The sequence below is a fragment of the Humulus lupulus genome, chromosome 3 (assembly GCF_963169125.1).
Source record: "Humulus lupulus chromosome 3, drHumLupu1.1, whole genome shotgun sequence".
Lineage (NCBI taxonomy): Eukaryota > Viridiplantae > Streptophyta > Magnoliopsida > Rosales > Cannabaceae > Humulus > Humulus lupulus.
The window spans coordinates 38,204,691-38,215,933 of record NC_084795.1 but is presented as its reverse complement, the minus strand read 5'-3'; the positions used below and the strand labels follow the sequence as shown (position 1 = coordinate 38,215,933).

Genomic DNA, 11,243 nt, shown 5'->3' with positions numbered 1-11,243 from the left:
TGGAATTTGGTGGTGTCATGTTTTTGTCATGAGGAAAAAGGTAGAAGGCTAGAAAAATGAGCTGAGGGTTTGCTTGTTTGATGGCTATTTTAAAGGTACTCAGGGTGGTCTGTTTCATAGTCCAGTAGACAAGAAAGTGTTTGGCTCTACAAATGCTACTTTTCTGGATAATGACTACATAATGAATTTCAAGTCTCATAGCAAAATAGTATTAGATGGAAAAACGATAAACTATTGTTCCATCCTTACCGACGCAAGTCGATGAAAACAAGGTACATTTAGAAACCACTAATCCAAGTTAGAAAGTTACGATGCCTCATCATAGTGGGAGGATTTCTCGGAACCCGGTACCTATGATATGGATAGTGAAACCCACAAGTTGGTTGGGGACACAAGTAACAATGATTTGTTGGCCTTTAAATAGGAAAAGGGTAAGTCTGAAAGGGATTTTTTGACTCAAAGCCAAGTACCAGGTAATAAAGCCTAAGTACTCTTAATTTTTCTGAGATCTTGTAGATGTGCCATTGGACTTTAGGCCTATGGGGTGCAAGGGAATCTATAAGAAGAAGAGAGGAGTTGATAGAAAGGTCGAGACATTAAAGGCTCGACTCGTGGCAGAGAGAGAAATTTGACTTAAAGAAAACTCTTTCTCCGGTAGCCATGTTAAAATTCATTTAGTATACTCTTATCCATAGCCACAACTCTTGATTAAGAGATAAGGAAAATGGACATCAAAGAAGCATTTTAATGGCTATCTTGATGAGATAATTAACATGCATCAATCAGAAGGATTTAAAGTAGTTGGACAAGAAATTCGGCAAGCTGAGTAAGTCAATCTATGGACTTAAACAAGTTTCGCGCTCCTGGAACTTAAGGTTAAATGGAAACATTAAGACTTGAGTTTTTAAACAAAATGTAGTTGACCCTTGTGTTTGACAACTTAGGGAAAAAGACATTGTAGTGTTTTGAATCCTTTATGTAGATGATATCTTATTCATTGGAAACAATGTCAAGAAATTATCAAACATAAAGAACTGGCTAGAAATGAAATTTCCGATTTCGTTGTAGCAAGACGTGTTCTTGGTATCCAGAACATCAGGGAAATAAATGACTGAACTTTAGCTCTAACTCAAGCGACCTACTTTAGTGAGGTTCTTGGTCATTACTCTGTAACAAATTCCGAGAAAGGATGTTTAGTGTGTTGACATGGAATTTATTTTTCTAAGCAGCAGTCTCCACAAACTCCTCAAGAGAAAGAAAAGATGTAATGAATTCCTTATGCTTTTGAAATTAGAAGTCTAATGCATGCTATGTTGTGTGTTGTGATCGAAGATTTTCTATGTAGTGGGAGTGGTGAGCAAGTGTCAGTAAAACCTTGGAAATAAACAATATATGGAAGTCGGTATCTTTGATGGACTAGAGACTATATGTTAGTCTTTTCAGGTGGATCTTTGTACCTGTTAGGCTACACATATTCAGATTTTAGACTGATGTTGATGACAAGAAGTCTACTTCTGAAAAATGTGTTTACTCTTGGGGGTGGAGCTATGATTTGGAGAAGCGTTAAGCTATCTGCCATTTTAGAATCCATTTTGGAGGCTGAGTACATAGCTGCGTCTGTGGTGGCTAAGGAAATAGTCTGGCTAAGGAAGTTCTATACGGATCTTGGTGTTATTCCAGAAATGGATAAACCACTCATTTTGTCTAGTGACAGTAATGAGGCAATAACGAATTTGAAAGAACCTCGAAGCTACAAAAGAGCAAAGCATAAAGAGAGAAAGCACCACATTATCGAGGATGTGTGGCGAAGGTGTGAAGTGAAGGTGATGAAGATAGCATTGTAAGGCAATCTTTCATATCCCCTTACAAAGATATAAGCAGAAAACATAATTATGAAGCATGTAGAATTCATGGTTTTGAGAAACATGTCCCATTTGTTTTAAAAGGGCAAGTGGGAGTTTGTTGGGTTTTATGCCCTTATAAAACCATGTCGGACATGTAGCACGATTTCATATCATCAATAAAAGTAGTAGAAATCATTTAGTTTGACAACCGTGTTGCTTGCTTGTTTTATTACATGATTATTGAAATAATACAAACATTTATAAAATCCCGAACATATGGATAGTTACAATTATAGTGACTAGGTCACAGTGGATTATAGTTGTAATTATATGTTCAAAAGAACGAGTCCTATGATTAGATCAGTGCATTAGATTTTCACTGATTAGGCAATCTGCGATATGATCTACTTACACATTCAGGGTGTGATGTCTTGTCCAAGGCATCGACCAAGTAGATAAGATCGGATGTATTTAGTTACATCGAACTAGGACAGATATTAATTATTGATTGATAAATAAGTATCATTGTTATCAAATCTAATCAATGTCACAACGTTAACCATATGTTAAGTCGATCTTAATTTTGAGTGATAATATTCTGCTAATTATATTATTTAAATCTTTTGACTTGTTCGTTACCAGCTTACCCTACGGTCTAGCCCATACTTACATCTTGGAGATTTATTAGTGTAATTGAGTGGGAGTATTACTCATAGATACAAAATCTATAACTTATGTATGAGAAGTGAAAAGATGATTTCCTTAATTGCTTTGTTCAAAAGGTTAAATGATTGAGATCTCATTTCTGTGATTAAGTTCACGGAAATATCATTTATAAGGAACTTAGTGGGAGTTAAGGATAAAATACTGATGAGGGGTAAAACAGTAATTTTCACCCAGCTCGTTAGTAAGTCATCGATAGATGATTGACTGATTGTAATGGTTATAACAATGGATAACGTATTTATGGTTTTGAAAATACGTTCTGTGAATTCAAGAGTTCAATTCCGAGTCTATAGTGGAGTCACGAGGAATTAATAAGGTAGTGAAATTATTCGTACATAAATTCACGGTAACTTGTTGGAGCTTGATTTCATGGATCCATGGTCCCCGCATCACCTTTGAGTAAATCATCTAGAATGTCTCAATTAATTGATTTAATTATCAATTAGGGTTTTTAAAGTTGACTAGGTCAATTTTGGAAAATTTACAAAGATATGAGATTTAGAGAATAAAAGAGAATCTTTGGGTAAATTTATTAATATTGATAAATTTGTATCAATATAAATAAATAATAATAAATCAAGTTTCAAATTATAATTAGTTAATTTGAATAAGGATTTAATTAATTAATTAAAAATAAATAAATAAAAGGTTTTGAATTTAGGCCCAGTTGAGATTTAAATTCAAAACAAAAAGATTGGGCCCAAGTCCATTTATGGCAGCCCAAGGCTTTTATTTTTGTTTATTATTTTAATTAATTTAAATTTAAATAAATCCCATTAAGTTGCCTATATAAGGAATATGATATCTAGGGTTTTCATAAGGAAGCAAGTCAGTCTCAGTTGATTTGGGTAAGTGAAAACCTAGACACTCTAATCCTTTCTTAGCCACAATCTCTTCTTCTCTTCAAGATCTCTATCTCATGTGTTGAGAACCAGCCCACACTAGTTCTAGGTTGATCAAAGGCTTGGTGAGAAAGACTGTGTTGCTGATCTTGTTCAATCTCTTGATAATACTTTGCTACAGAAAGGAATCAAGGGTTAGAGAGATTGAAGGATGGAGTTGTTTCAGTTCCGCTGCGTAATGTAAGTTTTTACTTTATTCTGTATTTGTATCAATTTCATAGGAGCATGTTCTAGGAATTTGCATGTTTGTTTGATAATATGTAAATTGCATGAAAATAAATAAAGATCCTGCAATGAGTTTTTCCTACACCAGTTGCCCCCGTGCTTCTATTGCTGCATTAGCAGGGAGAGAAGCAAATGATAGAGCGGGAGATGTGCCTGAATATGGACCTTTTGCGTCGACAGAGGTGATGGAGGAGATGCTACGCATAAGTAGACCTCATCTTCCTACCGAAGCTATTGGGTCACTGAGTGGGAAAGGGGACTTGCTGTAACAAGTGTCAGACCATTTATGGATGGTAAGTTGGTTGAAAACTAGCATGATTTATAGAATAGAGTGAGTATCGTGTGATACGTATGTAGTGTGATTGGTGATAAATGTAATTGATGTTTTTTGCAGAGCTACGTATGTGCTTCTGCTACGAGACGGGAGTACGCAGCGACCGTGCAGAACAACTCTAAGCTGGCGGTTAAGCTGGAAGAGGAGCGGGCAGGGAGAAAGATGGTCGAAGCAAACTGAAATGTGCTTGTGGAAACCATCAAGAAGTTAGAAACACTGCTGGCAAAGGCTAAAGAGAAGGTTGCTGCCACAGAGGAGAAGCTAGTAGGTACTGTCGGACTCGAGGTGGAACGAGACAAACTGAAAGCTGATCTGTTGGCGATGACCAATAAATGGATGGAGAAGAACCAAGTCTGCATTCATCACGAATCCCGGATGGAGAAGCTCGACAACATGATAAATGACCTGCAAGAGGATGTAGTGTCGTTGCAGACAGATAAAGAGATTTTGGAGAAAGAAAAGAAAGAGCTGCAACGAAAGTTAGAGATGCTGGAAATGAGCGTTGCAGATGCCAGGAAGCAGAAGCTGGAGGTGGAACTCTAGTTAGAGAAGAGGTTGAAGGAAAAAGAGGAGGTGGTCATAAAAACCGAGAGGCAATTGAAGGAGATGGCTGAGGTATGTGTTCTTCCTGTATTCATTGGTGTATTGGTAAGATGGTGGAGTAATATGTTGCATGTGTTGATGACAAGATTGATTTATTTTGCAGAGGGCAGAAGAGGCGGCAGTGGAAGCCACGAGGCAGCGTATCCGAGATCGTGAGATGACCGAACGGAAGTTTGTGAGGATGGCTGAGGTGGACACTGCAAAATACCTTGATCTGACACTGTGTAATAAATCAATCTTGTGTGAGAAATGACTTTTCATGTAACATAATAGGTTGGTTGTACGAGATTACACCTAACATGTCATTATAAAAATATATTATTAAATATACTTTAATTTATTTTTATATTATTAGAATTTTAAAACATATTAATATATTAAAACAATATATATAAGATATTTTAATTTAAAATAAAAAAACTTCAAAAAATTCGAGTATCTTTTTAATAATTTTTAGATCATTATAAAAATATAATACTAAAGATAATCTAATTTGTATTATATTGTTAGAGTTTTAAAGTTTAAATTATTAATTAATTGTAATAAAAAAATTTCACCAAAAACATAAGCTGCCGCCTCTTTTTTTCTTCTTCTTAGTCGAGACCTCTTCTCTTCTCTTCCCAGTGGACTATGCCTCCTATTCTCTTCTCTTCTCTTCAGTCGACAACGCCTCCTCTTCTCTTTTCTTTTCTTCAGTCGACGACGCCTCCTCCCATCTCTCTTCTCTTCTCCATTGAAGCCCAGTCACCCGATGCTGTGAAAGCCGAAACACCCGAAGCCCTCCATTGCAGCCCAACCACCTGAAGCCCTCCGTTTCAGCCTAGCCATCTGAAGCGGTCGCAACCCAACAACCTGAAGACCTCCCAACCAAAGCCATCCTCCATTCTGCTTCGTATTGTAGCGAGACGACACTCATCTGATCATCTCTCTTTTGGAATAATTTTTTTTTCTATATTTGGGTAAGTGATTTCTCCAAGTTTTGATTTCTTCTAATATTGGTTTATATTTGTAAAATGCAAGAATATATTTTTTATATCCCTCAAATTTTTGTTACAGATTTCTCTGAAATTCCTCTTTCTCTTATCATATCAGGTTGTCGTGTAAAAACCATATTAACCATTGTGTTCTCAAGGAAAGTCATTATTTGTTCAAGTATTGCTTAAGTCGTTTACCGTTCTATGTTTTGTTTAGAGAAAATTAGTGTACAATTCTATTTATTTTGGCTATGTATTTGATTTTAACATTTTTATTTCCACTTTTTACTTTGATTTCTGGCAGTTTAGTTTATCAAATATATATATATATACATTCTATTCATGTTTTACAGTATCGCAGGCTCAACAAGTTTGAAAGACATGTTTGTCTTACTTTATATATATGAATGGCTATATTAAATTGGGACACTTTTGGGTTTTGTTTGTATTACAAAAGTTTAGAATCCATGTGTTTTCTTGAGAGAGAAAATAAGTGAGAGACTAAGTCCAAGCATGGGTTTTGTTATTCTTGGGGAGTTATATATATATATATATATATATTCTAATCTGCTAGTTAAGGTGTTCTGTTGGTTTGTAGCCATAGTGTTGGATAATTTAGTGCTCTGCATTTATGAAACTTTTGGTTTCTTTTTATAGTGTAGAATTGAAATCCTCAAGGGGAGTTCATGAAAACATATTCCGCCTTGCTGGACTGAACCTCAAGAATAGTTTTCTTGTGTCATTGGTGTGCTCTTATTATATTTTTAATGGCTTTTGAGGTTTGTAGAGTCCAAGAACTATACTTAGCTAGTTAGATAGTAGTATTATAGTAATAATAGTATTATCTTTATAACTGTGGATTTTTGGTTCTGACCGAGATTTATTTGGACACTCATAGTAGTACTTGTAGATTTTCTAAGTTTAACCTATAGTTTAGGAATATTAATTTTAACCTAAGGTTTGATTAATATGACTGATATTGAGGATAATATTTATTATACTATAAGGTTTAGATAAGAACCAATTAGATAATAGCACATGTTATGTATGGGTTTATTAATGATTAAGTATTTTGAGGATTAAATTTATTAAGGTTAAATTTTGAATACTCTAAGGTTAGTCAGCAGCTTTGAAAACGTTAAAGGGCTTAGTCAAGGCTGTTTACTCAATTCAAATTAAGCTAAAAATGTGTAATTTCGTGTTTAAATATTCAGCGTATGCCGATATATCGCAGCTATAGGGGGCGATATATCGCAGTACGAAGATACGGAAAACACGAAATGTTGCACGATTGCCTCGGGCATACTGGCCCAGGCGATATATCGCCTACAGGGGGCGATATATCGCCTCTCTCTGCATATTTTGAAAGTTTTCAAAAACGTTCTCCATTCAAACCTTCAACCTCTTGATAAGTCCAGCACCTTTCTGAACGAGTCTTCAGCCTCTGCTGAACGATAATTCAAATTATTTTCACTTAAAAAGCCATTATTTTTATTAAAGATAAATGAAGATCTTTTCATTCCTAAACTCTATAAATAGGACCTAGTACCCAGCCATTTATTCATCTATTACTCTAAGTTCAGAGGCTGTAAGTTGCTAGGTGAGTGTGAGAGTGTAAACACTTGGGGAAGTAAGGTTTATTCACATTTCGGTTCAAGGTTTAGATTGATCATATAAGTCTTCAAGGTATTTCCAAACTCTAGTCCATTTCTGTATTATGTTCTTTAAGTTCTCATAGTCTTCTACTCATTCTAACCTTATTCTTATTCTTGGTTAGGAAATCCAAGTTCTTAAGCACAAGGTTTTTGGTAAGTATATAGCATAGGTCCTTCTTCACTTTCATCCCTTTTCTTCAATATACTCACCATATTTTAAATGGTTTTTAGGAGTGTTCCAAGGTCCCAAATCAGTTCTCATATCCCTGTTATTTTGGTAAGGAAAATAGGATAGGATTTATGTGTTATATGCTTTTATATGTTATCTTATGATTTTATGTTATGTAATATGTTATGTTAAGTATGATTGTAGACTTGGGCATATGACCTATATGACTAACAAGCCCCAAATAGATTATGGGCATATGACTTGCTTAGCTAGCAAGACCCCACTAATCTAATGGGCATATGACTTGTTTAGTTTATGGGACCCCAAGTAATAATGGCCATTATAGTATGTATGTGACATAAGTGTTATAGTATGTTTTATGTTGCATTATGAATTTTTATGTATATGGCTATATGTTAGATTTTCCTTGCTGGGCATTAGGCTCACTCCTTTTTGTTTATATGTGTAGGAAAATAGTTCTTATGGCGGGAAAGGTTCTTGGAAGCTTGGGGAATGTGTATTGAGGCGGAATGGATTCAAAGAACCGAGAGTTTCAATTTGAGGATGTATTTTTTGTTTCTTATGGTTTTTATATGTATTTTTCCGCATTTTGTTATGTAATCTCTTTTTTTTAATTATCATTATGTCATGTTTTGATTTTAAAACAATGGGATCCCATATCCTTAAACTTCAATTTTATATAAGTTTGACTTTTGTTATTTTTAAGTTTTAATAAAGTTATGATCTTGTCACTTGTAAGTGTTATTAAGAATTAGTGTTTATGTATAGTTTTCGTTAATGGTCCAAAAGTCTAGAATAGTTGGGTCATTACAAGGTTTCTGTGATATTATACCTTCAAAGCTACGTATTTTTAGACTCAAATGTGACAATATTATGTATTTTGGGGTTCCAAAGGTCTAATGGTATGTCTCTCTTTTTTTTACCTGAAAAATGTAAGGATTGCTTAGTTAACAATCTCATAGTTACATTCTGCAATACTTAAAATGATAAAGGTTCTATTGGTGAGAAAAGTGTGATTAAAGTTTGTATTTATGGTGTGATTGTTGTAGGCATTTTTTCTTGCTAGGTGTAGAATTTATGCTCGTTATTTGTTTATGTTTTAGTCAATACATAAATCATATTGCATTTATCTTATAAGAACATTGCTTTTATTATAATATTTTTTTGTATGTTCTTGTTTGCTTCCTTTTATTATATATTATATGAGCATTTCTTTTATTATATTATTCATATAGTTGATATGAATTGTATGTGGGTATGAAGAGCATTATTTATTGGAACTTATGTTGTTGTTATTGGTTTTTATTGGTTTATTCAAATGGTATGTTAGGCATTTGAAAGGGTGCATAGGTCGTTTAACTTTAATTTGATGGTATTTATTCTATGGTATTCATTTGCTGTTATATATTGTAATTTCCAATATCAGCAAGTAACAAGTTCAATTAGTACTTTACTTTTTTTGAATGTGAAAATTTTAAGGCAAGTGGTAGAATTTGAAAGGTATTATTAGCTCTGTGTTGAAAGTTTTAATTAACCTTATGTCATGTGTGATGCAGATGATTCCAAACATGACAATGCAGCTTTGGAACCAAAGGTTGCCAAAGAGACAATCGATTTTAAGGACATAAAGCGAATCGATCATATTATTGCGGCCCTACAACTAATTATCATATATTCTCCCATATAACAGTTGTGAAAAAGTATTGTAAACTCATAGCAGTAGAAGACATATGCTTTTAAGAGGAAAAGTCTAGGAAATGTTATCAAGAAGTGTAGATGCTTGAAATAACATTACATGTTAAATGTGTTATTTGTTAAGATCCCATTATTACCAGTTTGTCCAGAGTTCAGATTGACTCAACGTAAACTTAAATCCACATTGCTATTTGCTGGGGTGAGACTTGAGATTGTATGATTGTTGTAATGTATTTTTTTTCTACTTATCATGGACTGTCATTGTTGATATTGTTGTCTCATGTTGCAGAGTTTGACTTGAAATCTGAGATGATACTGTGATATTTCTTTTAGAAACTCCCAAATTCTGCTTTGATTAAAGATAATTGCTGTAAACTCTTGGGCTTTTAATTTATTACTGTTTGTTAAATAAATAAAATTAAGTAGATAAATAAACTTCAGTTTTTTTGTCCAGTTATTACTATGTCACAACTAATCTGTTACTGAGAGGTCACTTGGCATTTATGTAGCTAGTGCCAACCCCACCACCACCACCATTTCTAGAAGGCTACATCCCCTCACGAACACAGAATTGGAAAATGGCCCTGAAACCCAGCAAATGGGGGAGGCACAACCACCTCCCCTTGACCCCATCATTGATCAAGACCCAGCTAAAAGAATGAAATTCTGAATAAGAGGTGTCGCATCATAAGTTGTCTATCCAGATCTGAAGCTAAGTTAATCGCTACAACTTTAAATATCCGCTAACTCCTAGGCCTTTTTTGGTTGTGGTAAAAATCTGAAGCTAAGCTAAGTTAATCACTACAACTTTATATATGTTGTGATAGTTTTCATTTCAGTTGTTTTTCAGAGTGAGTACAAGGACAAGAAGAACAAATATATGTTGTTGGACAATGAATTTAGTGTTTTATTTTATTTGTAATTTTTATTAGAGTAAATGATTCTTTGTAAATACTTTGTATAAGTTTTGTTATTTTAATCTATAATTTTTTAGATTTGTATATAAATGTTTCATTTAAATCATAATTTTTAATTTAACATAAAAATAAATATTTTTTTGCAAGCAACGACGACACATAATAACTGCCGGCATTTCCAGCAACGACGACACCTAATAACTGTCGGCGTTGCCAGCAACGGCGTCACCTAATAACTGTCGACGTAGCCAGCAACGACGACACCTAATAACTCTTGGCATTGCCAGCAACGACACCTGAAAACTGTCGGTGTAGCCAGCAACGACGACACCTAATAACTATCAGTGTAGCTACCTCTACGCCGACATAGGCAAATACGGCAGTTAGTCGACTGTCGTCGTTGCTCAATAGTGACAGTTAAAAACTGTTGGGAAATCTCGTTTTTGTAGTAGTGTGTATTTGATTATTTAAGAATGTATGAATCTTAAAAAATGTGTTTGTGATCATTTTTTTATTAATCCGAATTTAATATTAATGTATTACTAAATTTCTAATTTATTTGATTTATTTTTGTATTTTATAATATGTTTTTAATTAGAATAATTATTTAGAAAACTAATGAAGTTAATATTTTTTGTTGTTGTTAAAAAAAGTTAATAGGTTGTTGTTATAATAGAAAAAGATCAAGTTAATATCTAGTTAAAAAAAATTCATTTGTAAAATATAGTTTTAATGTTTAGATATGTTGTTGTTGTAAGGAAAATTCAAGTTAGTATTTAGTTAAAATAAAGTTTTATTTGTATAATATGCTTTAATGTTTGGTACTAGTTATTATAAACTCAATAATTATAATATTTAGTTTTGTTTATATTATTTTTAGGATGGTTATTATTTTGGAGGTAATTTGATTTTTCATTGGTGGTTACTAGCTTGAAGATTAATTTTAAGGTGAGTGAGAACTTTATTTTTATTTATTACTATTGCACATATTTATAGAATTATAGTTAAACCATATTGAATTTAGTAGAAGTTAGATTTGAAAATCAGTGAAGTAGGTTTTGAGAAATTTGTGTGCTGCAGTGGTATAAGGATGAAATTATGCATGTTGATTATTATGTTTGTTTGTGTTGAATTAATAAGTACTTATGAAATTGGAATATGTTATAGAAACAGAGAAA

General features: G+C 33.5%; 1 long non-coding RNA gene across 1 annotated transcript; it reads left to right on the top strand.

The window, feature by feature from the left end:
* The first annotated feature begins 5,396 nt into the window (after positions 1-5,396).
* Positions 5,397-5,988, top strand: LOC133821063 (uncharacterized). Its single transcript, XR_009887294.1, has 2 exons — positions 5,397-5,593; positions 5,727-5,988. It is a non-coding gene; the product is annotated as an uncharacterized LOC133821063 (long non-coding RNA).
* The last annotated feature ends 5,255 nt before the right edge of the window (positions 5,989-11,243 follow it).